At 43.4% G+C, this 18,445-nt stretch overlaps 1 long non-coding RNA gene across 1 annotated transcript; it reads left to right on the top strand.

The window, feature by feature from the left end:
* Positions 1–1,502: 1,502 nt before the first annotated feature.
* On the top strand, positions 1,503–14,712 carry LOC307036784. The gene is made up of 5 exons (XR_013807451.1): positions 1,503–1,633; positions 2,377–2,437; positions 2,538–3,520; positions 6,937–7,074; positions 13,830–14,712. It is a non-coding gene; the product is annotated as an uncharacterized lncRNA (long non-coding RNA).
* Positions 14,713–18,445: the final 3,733 nt, after the last annotated feature.

The following is an 18,445-nucleotide window of genomic DNA, read 5'->3' as shown; positions in this document are numbered from 1 at the left end:
AGCTAACAGCAGCTACACGTCAGGGTAGCGTTTTATAAATCCCACCGTACTATAGGCTATACCGGTCTAAATGTTTTCACTTTGGTCTATTTATGTAATATAAAGTATAATTTATCTATAACAAAGCCAAGATCTCTGTATGACTTTAGTAAACTTCTGAATTAAATTAAAAATAAGTGTAAACAACAGTGCAGTACGTCCAGCTAGCTAATTAGCGTCACATTTATCCATATTATTTAACGAAAATCTACGTTTTAATGCCCCCTTGGCTTTGACGTGTGTGACGTTAGTTAATTTAAAGTAAGTTAAAACCGAGCGGCAAACTCTGGGGAACAGCCGGGACGCCAATACGGAAGTGCAACACACTGCAGTTCATACATGGTCCGCTAGGGACTGACTGCAGAAAGGAGCAATTTCCATAGACCCCCATGTTAAAATGCCCAACTTTACAGCAGAAAAAAACATGTTTCTACCCATGGATGCAATAAATATTATTATCGATATAGTTAGATTCCACCTTCATGATTATGAATCTGTGAGTGAATCGTTTTCTAACAAGGCCCTTTTATTTATATTAGGTCTTAAAGTTTTTGCATAAATTAGGGCGTGGTCACTTTGATGGACATGTACATGCCTCACTGTCAGCTAACAGCAACTTGTCCACTCTGCTAGGCTACAACCATAGAGGCTACAACGTTAGTTAGTCATAGTACTGTACTTGACCCTTTAGCTTTAGCCGTGTTCACGGCGATTGCGCCTTTTAGGGAATATTGTTACAAATACCAGACAATTAAAATGTCGTGCTGTGCGCTTGAATGTACTAACAGAACTTCCAAGAAGTCTAAAATGATAATATTATACATGTTAATCCCGTTCGCAGGTGTTTGTGTGCTTGGTAGTTTAGCTTGTTACTTATTAGCCAGCTAAGGACGTAACCCTTTATACATACATATACATTTTAGTTTATGATTCAGCCTTAGGTAAGACTTTTATAGTCTATGGCTATGACGTCCATAATGCTAAACGGGAGCAAATGTTAATAGGGGACCCAATTATCCCAGTGGTGGCCGCCGGAGCTAACGGAGCCGCAGGGGGCTAGCTCCAGCCGGCGTCCCGGAGCTAGCCCACTGCGGCTCCGTTAGGTCCGGGCGATGGAGTCCGTCATTATAACTGGAGATCAAGGAATGCAGCGAAACGCAGACTTGGTTCGCCTGCTGTAGTATTAGCTAAATAAATTATGTTGAACAAGGCTAAGCTGAACATCGCCACAATTGTTCTGCTATGTATCGGTACTTCTTTTCTTAACGTGTGAATGACAAGCATTAAGAATAACAAAATATAGCTAATTCTCTTGCAGATTGTCTCATTTGATTATGAATGTAACGTTTATATAGGGGAACTACACTGTTAGCAGTAACTTGGTATGCATGTATTTCATGTTAGCTTAGCTTCTTAGCCTGAGCCAGCACCAAATACACTGAGAGTTACCTCATCTCCGTTCACTCCAATGGACCACTTTTTTACAGCAATGGTGGATCGTGGAGCCTCTCAATCGTTCCCCGGAAGTTAGCGCCAAGGCTAGCAGGGCTGTAGAGTTGCAGCATAATAGACCGTTCGTGACAGACTTTTAAAGGTAAGAAGAAGTTTAAAGATTTATATTGCGGATATTATCAGTACATCTGATTCAAATTAACATGTGTATTAAAGCAGGGGTTCCCAAACTTACTCAGCCCGCGACCCCCAAAATAACAGTGCCAGAGACCAGAGTTCTGCATCGGGTCGGGTACCCGCGGGTCGGGTTGCGGAACTAATTGGCAATATGTGCGGGTAGCGGGGCGGGTTCGGTATCGCACGTGCGGGGCGGGAGTCTTGAAAATCAGACCCGTGCAGGACTACAGATGGCTAGTCCGCCCCTGAAAATGTCTATGCAAACTTTATTATTAATAAATAATTAAAACAAAAATTAATCAATTTTTTTTTATAAGTTCTTTTTTTTTTTTTTTTCATTTTAATTTTGTAATCATCTCGCGACCCCCACTTTGGGAACCCCTGTATTAAAGGATGTCAGTGGATTATCCCTAAATTAGTAGATTTAGGGAACGTTTACAGATAACAGATTAAGCTAGGATACTGGATCAAGTTAGCAACACACGTTGAACAGCCTTTTAATTGTAAATTCCGTTCTCTTAATCTCATTTCGTCCAACGTTGTTGAATTAGAGAAGAGGGGCTTCTAAACGAGATTGTATGCAGGGGTGGAGGGAGTTAAATATTAGATAAATATAACTTTGGTGCGTGTAAGAGTGAGTGTTTTTAGCAGAGCCATATTGTGTCCTTGTGATTATGTTGATTATTACCTGTCTGTATAATGTTGCAGCTCAGCTGATTTTGGATTGATGGCAAAGGGAGAGGGACTTAAGTGAGAGTGAAAACACAAGGTAAGTTTAATACTACTGTTTTATATAAGTAAGCATACTAAACATGTATTCTATTACTGTATTATATAAATAATCTTGTTAGTAACCTACTGTGTGGCAGGTGGAGGGGCAGTGATGTTACAGGTGGAGGAGCAAAACTGCAAGACTGCAAACTCACAAGACAGAGAAATCAAAGTTTGTTCTCCAGAGAAGAGGTTGATTTCAATTTTCTATTTCATATTTTCTAAAGATGTGGAAATGGCAAAAAAAAAAACTTGAGAGCTGTAACCAAGACAACTGTAACAACATGAGTAGAGAGCCACCAAGGTTTTTCAAGTCCCTCTCTTACTCCATTTTGCCAACCAAAACTTCCAGGTACATGACGGGACACCTTGCTTGTTTTTGTTGTTTGTGCTCCTCTGGCTGGGTGCTGGCAGGTGGAGGGCAGTGATGTTGGCAGGTCGAGGGGCAGTGATGTTACGGGTGGAGGGGCAGTGATGTTAGCTGGGTGCTGGCAGGTGGAAGAGCAAGGTTTAGTCCAAATATTTCCATTGCAACGACGAATGGAAATGATTGCAGCTGTGGATCTGTTTGGGGGTTGCTGGATGTGGTAGCTTGGGGGGAGGGAGGAACCAGTCTTGGTCCTTACACGAGGGAGCAGCTGATGGACCTACAATCTAGCAGCATGTCTAGACTGAGACACGAAATCCCCAAGGAGCTGAGGAGGAAACAACGGGGCTGCAAAGCGGGGAGAAGACGACTGCTAAGGAAGAGGAGATACAGACCCTATCTTCCATCGGTCGTTATGGGGAACGTAAGATCTCTAGCAAAAAAATGGACGAGTTAACATCACTCACAAAGAGTCAGAGCGTGTTTCGTGAGGCCTCAGTTATGGTTTACACAGAGACATGGCTACATGACAACATCCCGGATTCGATTGTGAGTCTACCCGGCTTTCAGTGTGTACGAGCGGACAGGAATTGCAGAGAGAGCGGCAAGAAGACCGGAGGGGGAGTCGCGATCTATGTAAACAACAGATGGTGCAATCCTGGACACATTACAGTGAGGGACCGTATGTGCAGCCCGGACATTGAACTGCTGGCTGTAAGTATTCGTCCCTATTACCTGCCAAGAGAGTATTCCCATGTCATAAGGATCAGTGTTTACATTCCTCCCACGGTGGATGCGGAGCGGGCTGCTGACGTCATCAACTCTGCGACTGCAAGACTTCAGACTCTGCACCCCAATGCCTTCATAGCAATATCTGGGGATTTCAACCATGTCAATCTAAAGAAATCTCTTCCCACCTTTAAACAGTATGTTGATTGCAAACCCAGGGAAAATAAAACATTAGACTTACTGTATGCTAATGTTAAGGAGGCATACAGCTCAATAGCACTCCCCCCCTTAGGCAGATCAGACCATAACCTGGTGCACTTAAAACCCCTTTATAAACCAGCAGTCCAGCGGCAACCTGTGACTACCACTACTGTACGGACGTGGTCACAGGAGGCTGTGGAGACTTGACAGGGATGTTTTGAGGTGACTGACTGGGATGTCCTCTGTGATGCACATGGGGAGGATATAGACGGACTCACAGACTGCATCACCGACTATATTCATTTTTGCACGGACAATATAATCCCCGCCAGAACAATTAAGTGTTTTTCCAATAATAAACCCTGGGTGACCAAAGACATCAAGGCGTCACTTAACAGGAAAAAAGCTGCCTTCAGGAGTGGTAACAAGGAGGAGATGAAGAAGGCACAGTTACAACTGAAGAAGGAAATACAAACGGGCAAGGAGTGCTACAGGAGGAAGCTGGAGAGTAAACTGGCCCAAAACAACACCAGGGAAGTGTGGCGTGGGATGAGAACCATCACTGGGTATGGAAACAAGACTGACCAGGTGAAGGGAGGAGATCTACAGGAGGCCAATAACTTAAACCTGTTTTTCAACAGGTTTGATGATGAGGTTACCACCCCTCCCTCCTCCAGCTCCTCCTCCACCTGTGACTCACCCCCTGTGATCCCCAGGGAGCCTTTCCTCCCATCTCATCCATCTCATCCCTCATGCCCCCCCCCCCCCCCCGACCAGGGCTCTCTCTCAACCCCACTGTGCATGCCCCCACTTACCATCACTGAAGAGGACGTGAGGGGAGAGTTCAGCCATCTACACTCAAGGAAGGCTGCAGGGCCTGACGGCCTCAGCCCCAGTCTGCTGAAAGGATGTGCTACTCAGCTGTGTGCAGTTTTTCGGCACATTTTCAACCTGAGCCTGGACATGATGACCGTCCCTGCCCTGTGGAAGACAACATGCCTGGTTCCTGTGCCGAAGAAGATACATCCACGCACACACAGTGACTACAGACCGGTGGCTTTGACATCACATGCCATGAAGTCGCTGGAGAGGCTGGTCCTTAAACACCTCCGTACAGTGGTCGCACCATCACTAGATCCCCTGCAGTTTGCATATCAGCCTTGTATTGGAGTGGAGGACGCCATCATCTTCCTGCTGCACAGAGTACACACACATCTTGAGAAGGCGGGCAGCACTGTGAGAGTCATGTTTTTTGACTTTTCTAGTGCTTTCAATACCATCAGACCTGCCCTGCTCAGCAGGAAGCTATTGGACATGCAGGTGGATTCTCCACTGGTGATCTGGATAACCAACTATCTCACAGCTCGGCCACAGTACGTGAAGCTGCAGAATAACACCTCTGACATTATATTGAGCAGCACGGGCGCTCCCCAGGGCACGGTCCTCTCTCCCTTCCTGTTCACAGTTTATACATCAGACTTCAGACACTGCTCACAGTCCTGCCATCTGCAGAAATTCTCAGATGACTCTGCCATTGTGGGCTGTATCAGCAGAGATCAGGAAGCTGAGTACAGGAGTGTGGTGGAAAGTTTTGTGGAGTGGTGCAGTCAGAACCACCTGCAGCTCAACGTCACAAAAACTAAGGAGCTAGTGGTTGACTTCAGGAAGCGGAGTACTGCCCCAAGCCCAATTACCATCTTGGGCATGGATGTGGACATTGTGGACAGCTACAAGTTCCTGGGCGTCCACATAGACAATAAACTGGACTGGAGTAAAAACACTGACGCCCTATATAAGAAAGGCCAGAGTCGCCTGTATTTCCTCAGGAGACTCAGGTCCTTTAACGTCTGCAGCACTATGTTGCAGATGTTCTATGACTCGGTGCTCTCCAGTGTGATCTTCTTTGCTGTAGTGTGTTGGGGCAGCGGGGTGAAGACAGCTGATGCCAACAGACTCAACAAGCTTATCAGGAGAGCAGGCTCTGTCCTGGGAGTGGATCCGGAGTCGTTGGCAATGGTGTCGGAGGGGAGAATGCTGAGGAAACTTCTCAGCATTCTGGACAACGGGTCTCACCCCCTGCATGCCACACTGGTTTCCTACCGGAGCACTTTCAGCCACAGACTGAGATCCCCATAACCACCACACAGCGCCACAGGAGGTCTTTCCTCCCAGTGGCAATCAAACTCTTTAACTCTTCACCCCTAAGTAAAGGGCACTGAGAACTTTCACACCAACACTATGTGCAATATACTGTAAGTTCCATTACTGCAATACACTCGCTGCTATATATATATATAACTATGTGCAATATTATATCATATTATTATTATTAGTATTATTAATAATACTATGATAACGTGCAATTACGTAACTGCCATTACGTTTTAATTTTTGCACTATAACTACTAAATACTGCTAATAATAATTGCATTGATTGTGTGACTTTCTATGTTTCTACGTTTCATGTTGTCTGTGGATGTTTAATTGCTCTTTTTGCTGCTGTATTTATTGCGTTTATTGTATTTTGTTACTCTGGCACAACAATTTCCTTCGGGATAAATAAAGTCTTATCTTATCTTATCTCATCTTAAATAGTTCCTCAATTTGGTGAATGAAGTCAAAGGCTTCTTGGGAGGGACGACAAAGAGCACCTGCCTTGTCTTTCAAGTCCACTAACAAGCTGTTGTCACCAGAAGGACTCTCATCATGGTGCTCTGTTGCAATTTTGCATTTTTCACAGATGCTGGCAAACTTGATGATTTTGTGGACGATGTAGCCTGCAAGATGGAAGAGAATACATTTCTCAGTTTTTGTGAGGTCAGGTGCAGCTGCTCTGTTCACCGCCATCAGCTGTTCCACTCTGACTGATGGAGGGATTTTTGGCTCCCCTGTGTCCAGGAAGTCTGCCAAAAAGCTACTGTGGTCTTCCTGGTAGCTCCCAGAGCTGATGGTGGTGAGGAACTGCCCCACAGATATGATTCTCAGTGCATGATGGAATTCCACTGGAGTTGGGACAGGATTTTTAGACCTCACACACAGCTGAATGTATTTTCTTGTGTGAACCTTGACGTTAACACAAACCTGTGTCCTTGTGTAAGCATCTCCTCTTGTATGGCCAAAATTGATGTTGTTGCCATTATCACCCCTGTTTGAACAGCCTTCCAACCTCCCTTTTGACCTATCTTTATCCCACGATACAGATGGACGATGTTCTGGAGGACGGTGATGGCCTTTTGGTACTCCTCCATCTTGAGCCTGCTCAGGGCTGTAATTGGATGGCGAGATGACATCAGATCAAACCAACGATCAACCTGCTCCAGGAACCATGCTGTCGTCAGGTAGGACAGAGGGCGGTTTTCTTGCTGCACCATGTATTTCAGCCCAGCACTTGTAGCCTTACTGAACACATTTAGAGCAAGACCAACCTTCATCTTATCAAAGTGACTTGGCTCGATGGCTGGAGCTGAAAGATGGGGAGTTATTTTTAAGGCCATCCCTTCCTGTAAGGTCAATAAGTCCTTAATGGGGACCACAGAAACCTCGTTAGAGGGGAGATTCTCTCTGTTAACAACATCCTCAGGAATTATGAAGACCTGCCCACGGACAAGGGCACTTTATAATTTTTTTTCCAGATGTGGGACATCGGGCATGAAATAAAACTGCCCGTCTGGTTTTGCTGGATGTGGCACCGATGTTTTATTTTGGTCCACCCCAAAGGATTTCCACATGGCTCGGTTAGGGCTACCCATGTCGGTGGTGACATCAAGCACATGTAGCCCTATGGATGCTGCCCTCTGTATTATAGTCAGGGGGCCAACACTGATATTGCAACTTAAGTAATCGCTCTTGGGTAGAAGCTGTAAACCTATCCAGTATTCATGTTTAACCCCTTGAGATATGGCCTAGCTATGTTGACATCTTTGAAAATGATTTTTCGGGTCATTTGATCATTTTATCATTGTAAGTGGTAAAATCGGACCTTTTTTCACAATGCTGCCAAATTAGTGACAATTTGCTCTGTAATTTCTAACAATTTTGTAATATTATCCCTCAATATATCTCCTGTGAAAGTATGATGTTAACTATTGATTTAAAAAAAATCAACCAATGGTAAAACAAATATCATAGCCTACCACATGGGGTGCTGTGGGTTGATACAGCAAAACACAGCAGCAATGTCAGTAAAGCAAAAGAGTTATACAGTTCAAACTAATGGGTGGTATTTGAGATAATAAATAGTTTGAGTCTGATATTGTCGATTAAATAACAGTTACCTCCGGATTCGACCACCAAGTGTTGCCAAAAAAACAGGTATGCTAAACCTTTTTCCATCTACAAGCTAGCTACCCCATCTGCTAGCTAGCTAGCAGCACAGATCATTCCATCTTTTCCATCTCAATTTTTCACTTCACCAACAGTCAAATTAAGGAGTACTGTGTGCACATGACTTTTTGTGAGAATGTGTACTGGTAAAATAGCTATAGCATCTATTACACATGTATATAGAACACTAGAAGTTTAAATCTGCTGGTTAGCTAGCCACCTCCTGAGATAATGTATAGCTAAAGATGTTGCAGTGATCGACTTTTTAATTTCTCCTCACAAGAATAGAGACTAGAGTAGTGATACTATGTATTTGCCTTTCAGATGAGCCAATATGGAGCCAGAGGGAGCTGTAGTGAGTAAAAGAAGAAGAATAGCAAATGATATTAATTGGGAAAATTGCTTTATTTGTCAACATGACTATGGGAAAAACAGGCAAGATAAACTACTAAGAAAAGCATCTGAGGATGGACTGAAATGCATTAAACTTCGAGCAAGTGAACGAGTAAAATACAAAGATGTACAATATGTTGATACTCTAGATCGGATTCAGGAGTTCCTGGACACAAAAGCCGAAGAGGTCCAGTGGCACAAGACATGCTATGCTGATTTTACCCATGCCGTTTTCATTGATCGTCTTAAGCAGCGCTTTGAAAACACTAAGTACACACTGGAACCTGCAAGCTGCCCTCGTTCCACTAGAAGTTCAATTGCTCCAGTCATTTGAAAAAAATGCATTTTTTGTCAGGAGGATAAGTCTCAGGAAAACCTCCACACTATTCAAGTCTAACGCACATCGGAAAATATTCTTCAGCTGGCTCAGCTAGACACAGTATTGAGATGCAGGCTTGCAGGAGTCAATGACTTGATTGCCGCAGATGGCAAATATCATCTTATCTGCTACAGGGCATTCTCCAGGAAGTACCAAAGCACTACGCCAAGAGCAGACCCATATGCCATTTGCTTAGACAATGTGGCAGATGAGCTGAGAACTGGCCTTGCTAGGGGTGAAATATACTCTTTGAAAACTGTTTGGGAAAGATACTGTGAAATTATTGAAGACTTTAACTTGGAACCAGGAACATACAACAGTCATCATTTCAAGACTAAGCTTGACAAATTGCTTGAAGGGAAAGCATTATTTGTGCAATCATTGAGCCCAACGAAGCCCTTGATGATATTTCCTGAAATGACAGCTGAGGCTGCTCTCCAAAACCTAAAGAAAACAATAGATGATGAACAGAAATCCCAAGATTACACTAAAGGAATGAGAATGGCTAGTTGTGACGATGAGATACTGAGTTGGCTGTATTGGGTGTCATTAAAGATCAAGGAAGACATCAGGGAGTCCCCAAGACATGATGTAATGGGAGGGATTGATCAGCACCATGCAGAAGAAGTGGTGCCTGAGAGTTTGTACCTGCTGTTACGACTAGGGATGTCCCGATCACCTTTTTTTGCTCCCGATCCAATTCCGATAATTTGATTTTGACAATTTGCCGATACCGATTTTTCCCGATCCGATATTTATGCAATGCAGAGAGAAAAAAGCCTTCAAGTTGTCCCTTAAGGTTATTTTTTTATTTAAATTCGATATTCTATCCAACATGGATATAGCTTATTTTTTTCACAGCAGCATTAGATCAGTTCAGTTGTGCAGCATTGGATAAAAAAAAAAAAAAAGAAGCTTATCAGTACTCATTAGCTTACTGCTACAATTAGACACTGCGTCCTGCCAACTCTTTTGCCAGATTTGAGAGAAATAAGCAACCAGGTCTATGAAAACAAGCCCCAAAGAAGCAACACATACATGATGTTGTGTAATTTGAAACCAAAACTAAGGCCTCAGGATGACTTTAAGAATTGAACATGGTCATTTTTGTTTTGTAACATTGAATAAAAAAAATTTTTTTTTTTTTTTGTTGTTGTCCCGATTCCGATCTTTTGGAAATCACTTGATCGGCTCCGATCCCGATCACGTGATCGGATCGGGACATCTCTAGTTACGACTTCTATGCACTGATGATGACGACCAAGAAAATATGGATAAACAAACCGTGAACACAAAACTACTCAGCATTGCTCAAGACATTGTGTTCCTGGCATCTGGTGGACAAAGACCAACACCAAAGCACATTGGAATTTGAGTTGCAGTACACCAAGCTACACGCTCAAAGGGCTTAGTGCAGTTACTTCATGCTGCTGGGCACAGTATAAGCTACGAGTCAGTGCTGAGAACAGATACTGCTATAGCAAACGAGGCTGTGAAACAATACTTTGACAATGGTAGAGTATTTATTCCACCAAACTTTGTCAATGCAAAGCTCCCTGGATACATCATGTATGCAAATGACAACATCGACATTAATGAAGAAACCCTTGATGGGAAAGGAACCTTTCATGCCTCCCAGACTGCAGCTTTCAGACGAAGTAAACCTCAAGAACAAATCCCCAAAGTGAAGCTGATATCAGGCAGAGCAAAGTCACTCTCAATTCCACCAGGGATGTTTGAGCTCAAGGATGCTAAAATTGAATCACGGAAGCCCCCTCCAAAATTCCATGGGCCAGTTACACCAGAAATGTATGATGCAGACACGAAACTAACTAAGCAATCAAAGAACCAGGATTTTGCCTGGATTCTGTGCAGACAACAGAACTCGGAAGTTGTTCCATCTTGGAGTGGATTCAACCAGCTTATGTCAAAATCAGATCACCAAAAAACAGTAGCTGGAATGATGCCTATCATAAATTCTCCAGCACATGACTATGACACAATCTGGATGGTGTTACAAAACTGCCACAAAATGACTACACAGCTGGGCCAAAGGTACACAGTCATAACCTTTGATAAGCAGCTCTACTGCAAAGCAAAGATGCTTCAGTGGCATCACCAAAAAGAGTGCGAGAATATTGTTATTCTCCTGGGTGGCTTTCATGTGCAAATGAACTTTTCAAAGGTCATTGGCCAGCATCTTGCTGATTCTGGACTGAGAGACATCCTTGAGGAAATTGGTGTGTTTGGAAAGAACACAGCTGAAAACATCATGAAGGGAAATGGATGGAACCGTGTAGCCCGTGCACACAAGCTAACCTTTGAAGCACTTTGGAGAATATTGTGGCCAAGCTTTCTGCCATGGATGGAAGATAATGACTGCACAATCGACAACAGTTGCTTAGAGTTGGCAGATGCACTGTCTGGGCACATAGGAAGTGGAGAAATGGAAGCAGCTTCAGCATGCTATGAGGAACTTGTGCTGAAAGTTGGGGAGATTCAAGATCTCCTTGTACAGTTTGACAAGGCCAATGAAGACAAGCCAACCTTTACCTTCTGGAGACAGTACATGGACCTTGTGTCTATTCTCCTTGCGTTCACCCGGGCACTGAGATGTGGTGATTGGAACCTGTGCATGTCAGCCTTCAAGAGCATGATGCCTTGGTTTGCTGCGTATGATCACACCCATTACACAAGATGGGGTGCTGTGTTCATAGCAGACATGGAACAGCTGGCACAGACAGCACCAGAGGTCTACCAGGGCTTCCTAGATGGTGATTTTGTAGCCAAGGAGACCAAACACAGCTTCAACGAGGTGCCTTTCGACCTTCGCCTTGAACACATCAATAAAACGGGAAAGGTTGCTGGAGGATTAATAGGCATCACTAGAAATGATCCAGCAAGAAACCGTTGGTCCATCACCTACAATGAACGTGCATCCTTGGCAGAGGATACCAGATCCCTGTTTGGACTGACACATGATGACGACGATGACGAGGAGACGCACAAAGACTGCCTTCAATCAAGAATCAAGTGGGATAATCACGATGTCATTCAACTGGTTTATCAGTTCCAGAGATACAACGTCTTCCAACAAGAGCATATGTATGATTTAGTGTCCCTGACAACTGGTGATGTTGCCTCAGAAGAGATACTGAATGACCTTACACATGCTGCAGAGTCTGGCAAAAAAACTATCACTGAGTTGGTGAAAAACCGACTCGGCACAACGAACACAGACTTCCACGCCAGTCTCACCAAGAGAAAACCGAAAATATTCTCAAGCCTATACAGCACAGATACCAAGCTTGAACAACTCAGATCCAAGTGTGTGAAGCCTGACAGGGATATTTTTCGCCGCATCATTGTATCCATGGAGAGTGGCAGAGAGGTCAACATGGATGAGCTTCTCCAAAAATAACTGTGTGCAGTCCCCCTGTCACTTGCCACAACAGATTCAGTGCTCAGGCCTACAAACAAAGCTGACTTAGCCACCATACTACAAGCTGGTGCAAAGGAAACAGAGCTCAGTCCATCTGTTATGAGAACATGCACCATCATTGATGGAATGGCCTTAGTAAGAGCCATGGGAAAACCTCACAATGCATCAACCTTCGGGGAATATGCAGATGTGTTCACACAGAGAGTTGCATCTAATCTACATGCGAACGTCACCAGAGTGGATATAGTGTTTGATCGGTACCAACAAAACTCCATCAAGAGTGGAACAAGAACAAAACGCAGCACTACTCAGCGAAAGGTTCGCACAATTGTGAGTAGAGATGTAAAGCTACCTGCTAACTGGAATAGCTTCATTGGAATGGATGAAAACAAAGCCAACCTTATCCATTTCCTATCAACTGAGCTTGAGAATCATGTGCAGCTTTATGATGAGGAAATTGTTATCAGTGGAGGGTTTGAGGATCCTGAAAAAGTCACGTCAGCAGCTGGGATTGATGTATCTCCCCTACAAGCTACACATGAAGAAGCGGATACAGGCATACTACTACATGCAGCTGATGCAACAATGAAAGGGTTTCAGAGGCTCATCATTCAGTGCCGAGACACGGATGTGTTGCTGCTACTACTTGTATTTGCAAACCAACTAAGCCAAGAAGTTTGGATGAAAGCAGGAACAGCTAAGAAACCACGCTACATCAAAGTCCATCAAATCACACTACCAAATGAGAAGCTCGATGGTCTGTTGGCATTTCATGCCATCACTGGATGTGATACTACGAGCCAGTTCAACGGAATTGGAAAAAGGACAGCATGGAAAGTGTTTCAGCAGTACCCGCATCTTCTCCACCACTTTGGTGAGGATGAAGTACCAAGTACCACTTCCCTATCCTTGGCAGAACAGTTTGTATGTAAGCTCTATGACCTTATATCAACTAGCAACTCGATGCAAGAAGTTCGCTGCGCTCTCTTTCGAAAACTTAAGGCCAATGTTGATACATTACCACCAACAGAAGATGCATTGTCAATGCACCTCAAGAGGGCCCACTACCAAACGAAGGTTTGGAAACACTCACTAGTGACAGATCCACAACTGCCCTCACCAATCAATTGTGGTTGGTGGATGATGAATGGTATTCTGGTCCCCATGCTTCTTACCAAGGAACCTGTACAATCAACATGTACCTCTGTCAACACACCAGGCTCAAACTTAACACATTGCATCCCTCTTTGCAGTGTCCTTATTCCTGGAAGGGGAATCTGCAATTCCTGCAGAGTTTTGTAACCCGTTGGTCCGCACGCAAAGCAAATGTTTAAAGCCTTCTTAATTGTCTCATTGCTCCATTTCATCCCCTTTGTGGTGAGTTTGCCTAATGCCTTAAGTTGGTCTTTTGAAAACGTTTTCTTATATTTCTTGTCCCCAATTTTCATTGTTTTCTTGAGAGCTGCATTTTCCTTCCTGATTTTTCTGAGTGCAGCCTTTGCTTTTTTGGTGATTCCTTCTTGGCTCTTTAATTTTCTCTTTAATTTTTGTAATAGATCTGTTTGACTGGCTGCTGGTTCCCTCGTATGCTGACTGGCTGCTGGTTCCCTTGTATGCTGACTGGCTGCTGGTGCCCTCGTATGCTGACTGGCTGCTGGTTCCCTCGTATGCTGACTGGCTGCTGGCTGAGTGGGTTGTGTCCGCCCTCCCTGTCTCTCCTCACTAGCCATGTCCTCTCTTTCTTCACCATCACTTTTCTTTCTCTCAGTGTGAGGAAGCGCACACACTCCCTCACTAACATGTTGGTCTTAACTATTTGTTTGTTCAGAAAGGTAGTACATGTTTTTTCAGAGTTGTCTTTATTTCAGTTAAAGTTATAAAAACAGTTTACATAGACAAACTAATAAAATGAATCTAAATTAATTTGTCAGTCTGTAAAATACACAAGCACCAAGTAATCACCATTTCCTTTGTTCAGACCTGGAGGCCATCTTGTCCCAGTGCTCAAAGGGGGAGCACGCCTCCAAAGTACTCCTTATATGTGCCGTATGAGTAGGCGGAGTCTTGGACGCGATTGGTCAGGAAATGTGTGATTTTATGAGTGTCAATTAGGTTAAAAACTATCCGTTTTAAGCAGACCTTGTTGTTTTTGAAGGTATAATCTTTATGTTGATGCAATAATGAATTTACTTAAGCCTTTAGGGTTTTATTAAGTGTAGACAACAGTGTTTAATTTTGTATTTAACCCTTCACTCCGCTTTCGGAACCATGACCTGATTGTCCAGGTTGGAGTGGGAAGCCGGGCAGTCTCCAATAAATGTGATTGGGAAGAGAGGGGAAGGGGCCATTTTGTGTTTGTTCCTTGCTGGTGAATGCAGCACCAGACATGCAGTTTGTGTTTCTGGGGAATAATGTGGAAGGCTAAGAATAAAACGCCTGTTTTAACGCCCCTCTCTGCACGTATCGTTCTTTCACCTGCACCTCACATCGTAACACTCAGTCTCCTCATCCCTTCTTCCCTCAATCTTTGAGACTAATGTAAGTAGAAGACATGTACATTTTCGAACATTTAAAATATTATACCACTTAAAAATAAGAAATATTACTTTTGTTACTAAGAGTTCATACTTATTATACCTGTGTCACCTTTCACACTATAGCTGTGATCATGAGCAATGGGCTTTGTAGATACAGGTCCCGGGGTGAATCGTGGTGCAGGGGCCCTTCTCTTTTTGACCACAGGGCGATGCACGAAGATGGTGGGTATAGCCTCTGCTCTCAGCCTAGTCTTGCCCTTTTTTGTCTTGACAAACTGGTCTGCATCAAAATGTGCCTGCGGAGTGACTTGAGGTTACTTCACACACAGAAAAACTCAGTTTTGTCTGCCCACATAGTGGCTGAATACACAGTATTAGGAAACACTTTATACTTACTGGACATGTTATACTCATTACATACTGCATATCAAATATGACCAAGAATGTGAGACAACTTTATAGAAATTCATATCACATCTGTTACTGATGCCATTTGTCATACTTTTTTAAACTCACAAATAATAAAGTTCCATAACTTCAGTTGGGAACAAAGACCACACCTTATCTCCCCAAGGCAATTTCCCATCCAATAGGTGCGCTATATAGGTGTGTATAACCCTTTCTCCTGTCTGTTACTCCCTCTTTCAGCACAAGAACCAGAGGGGGATTCAATGGAGCCTGAATACCTGCAGCTTTCCCAATGGTGTGGTTTTCGTTTTGTGAAAAAGTGCAAATGCAGTGTTCGTATATAATTACCTCACATATTTTGTTTGCTGTTGGTCGTGAAATTGCTCCTGCTGACTTGAGCCAGCCATTTTTTCCTCCGCTCTGTGTCAGTGGGGAAGCCGTACATTCGTACTCCTTTCTCGGAGCGATTTGAGCATCCCCAGGAAGCACAGCAAACCATGGTGGCGACTCGGAGGCAGCACAGCAAACCAGGACAACACGGAGGAAAAGGCACAGACAAACTGCATGATATGCTATTCAATGTTTATTGAATTCCATGTATTTGCAATGGATGTTCCTAAAACAACACATTTAACATCATCATCATCATGCTGCTGCTGCTGCTGCTGCTAGTCCTTTGATAGTCACCTGTCGGTCTCCTGTCTTTTCTGAAAGCCATAAAGATGACATTAGTCATTTAGATAACTTGTGTCCTCAATTACCATGGGATTACTGAAACTACCATGAATTTAAGAAAATGGTAGAAATTAATCTAATCTGAATTTTGAAGCATTCCTTTAGATCCCCTCCCTCTAAATATATCAATAAACATTAGAAAGTGATGTTCCTGACTACCATACAAGTTTAAGAAGATAATATTGCTTTTAAAGAATTCAAAGCTATAAATAAAAAGCAACAGGCTCTTTAACCAAGGCACTGTTAGCCTAACATGTAAACTAGTTGTTCACACTATTCCTAATATTATCACTTAATATTAGCAAATTCTATTTTATTTTTTAAAACATATTGATGTAAATACATACACATATCGATTTGTTGTATAAATATTGCAAATCAAAACCTTTATTCACTAATAATTACCAAAAATCGTAGTTCTATCTCCTGTTATCAATGCATTCACATTGCCAGCCATGAACTTCCGGGGAACGATCCTCGTCTACATGAACCACGTGACGATAACCGTTTTTAGACTTCCGTTGTCGTAACTCTTCTATCTATGACCCTTTCTCATTTCATCAAATCCCCCTCCTCGATTCCTCGACTCCTCGGTCCTCCGGTAGTGACCCGGAAATGAATTTCAGCGCGCCATGTTGAAGGACATCTCATTTCTCTAAATCAGGGGTTTTCAAAGTGTGGGAAGGTGAGCCTCCCCTCAGAGAACATAAGAACAGCCACGCCCCCCCCTCCCAATTATTATTGCTGTTATTATTATTATTGTTGCTATAATGCAGGGGTATTCAATTGCATTTCAAAGAGGTCCAGTAAGAGAAAATGTAATTAAATGCTCTGTTTTCGCTGTCTACCTTCCGCCATTTGAAATTACTCCGACTGTTTCTCTCCTCTTGTCTCGTCTCTGTGTTTGAATCTATCGTGCTGACTGCACCGATTTGATTGGCTGAGTAGCGTCACCTCCTTAAAACATTAAACAATAACTTTTTTAAACCTTTTTATTTTTATGTTTTAAACATATTGTATAAACCTCCCCCAATACTTGGACTATTCCTTGCACCCCTCTAGAATAAGCCCGAATGGTCTCAACCATATTGCATCAGTAACGTGCACTTTTTGTTATAACAAAATCGCAAGGACACTGGTAGCGATCGGGAAATTGAGTGTTGTTCAGTTTTTGTGTGTTGTGGAACATGCGTGTGCCGTGCATGAAAATATACCACACACCCAATTACAATTGCATGTTCAATTCACTACCCTGGAAGTTAATGCAGTTGTTAAAGTTGGAACAGCCTGTGGACAGCCGTTCTTCCTTGCATGTCAGTCGCCGACATCTTCTTACAGAGGACAGGCACATCTAGCTGCAGAACGACCCGTATATTTCTGCACGCCGTGTTATCAAGATTTTTTTTTTAACATTTTCAACATCGTGGATACATCCTTATATGCTCCTGGCAACACACTGAACGTCAACTTTGCCTCCTTATTACACTCACCCCTACTTTAATGGGAACAATGAGTCTGCGTCTTTGGTGCACACAGGAATAAACGCAGATCATACTCTGGCTGCAGCCTTTACCGGCACTTGCTTTTGATCAAAGTCAATGCGGAAAACCTGCACTCACACAGGTAGGTGGAGGTGAAGGGAATGAGCACTTTTACAGCCCTTTTTTCGAGGTGGGGGAACTCGGTCTCCACAGACAGACAAAAGTGGGCAAGTGTCACTTTACTCGTCTTTTTCTCGTTCTTTTGTGTCTCACGCTGCACCTCCCCTGAAGCTCTCTGGCGCCCCCCAGGGGAGGCGCGCCTCACACTTTGAAAACCGCTGCTCTAAATGCACTTCGAGGACCGAGGATCGAGAGTCGAGGAGGCTCTCTGGAGGAGCTATAACCGAGGATACACTGATGGGTCCTCAACGGTCCTACACGATTCCTTCGTGGATGCATTTCCGGGAACAGAGATGTTTCAAAGAGTCGTGACGCACGGCCGGACTTATCTCAGCCAATTCTGCATGCATCCCCTGGATATTATTTTATTAACTGCTCTCATTGCGACGCAATGTTTACAGTGAGAACAGCTGTGACGTCTGTGCAGAAAGCTGAGCAGTGTGTATAATATATATCACTCATTATAAAACAGACAAGTCAAATCAAGCAATCTGACCCGTAGACCACGGGCAGAATTGTAAGTTACTTTTCACAACAAATCAGTATCCCTCCGCGTCTAAGAAAAACAGTATACCATTGGGCTGAAAAGCAAACTGGAACAAGAAAGCAGCGGAGAAGAAACGGGGCAGAAACCCTCCGTTTTACGCAGCGGCTCAGACTTAGACATCAAACAGCAAAACATATTCAGTGTGCAGTTCCTTTGGCATTAGGGCAGTGATATCTAGACCCTTTTCAAGGTTTGACATAATGAATTGTGCTACTTTTAAAGCAAGCAAAGATGTTTTCAAATCTGTATCCTATAACACATAAGTTTGAGCAAGCTCTCTGAAT

The sequence above is a fragment of the Notothenia rossii genome, assembly GCF_949606895.1.
Source record: "Notothenia rossii genome assembly, chromosome: 4".
Classification (NCBI taxonomy): domain Eukaryota; kingdom Metazoa; phylum Chordata; class Actinopteri; order Perciformes; family Nototheniidae; genus Notothenia; species Notothenia rossii.
The sequence above is the reverse complement of the archived record's forward strand: the minus strand, read 5'-3'. Positions and strand labels throughout refer to the sequence as shown.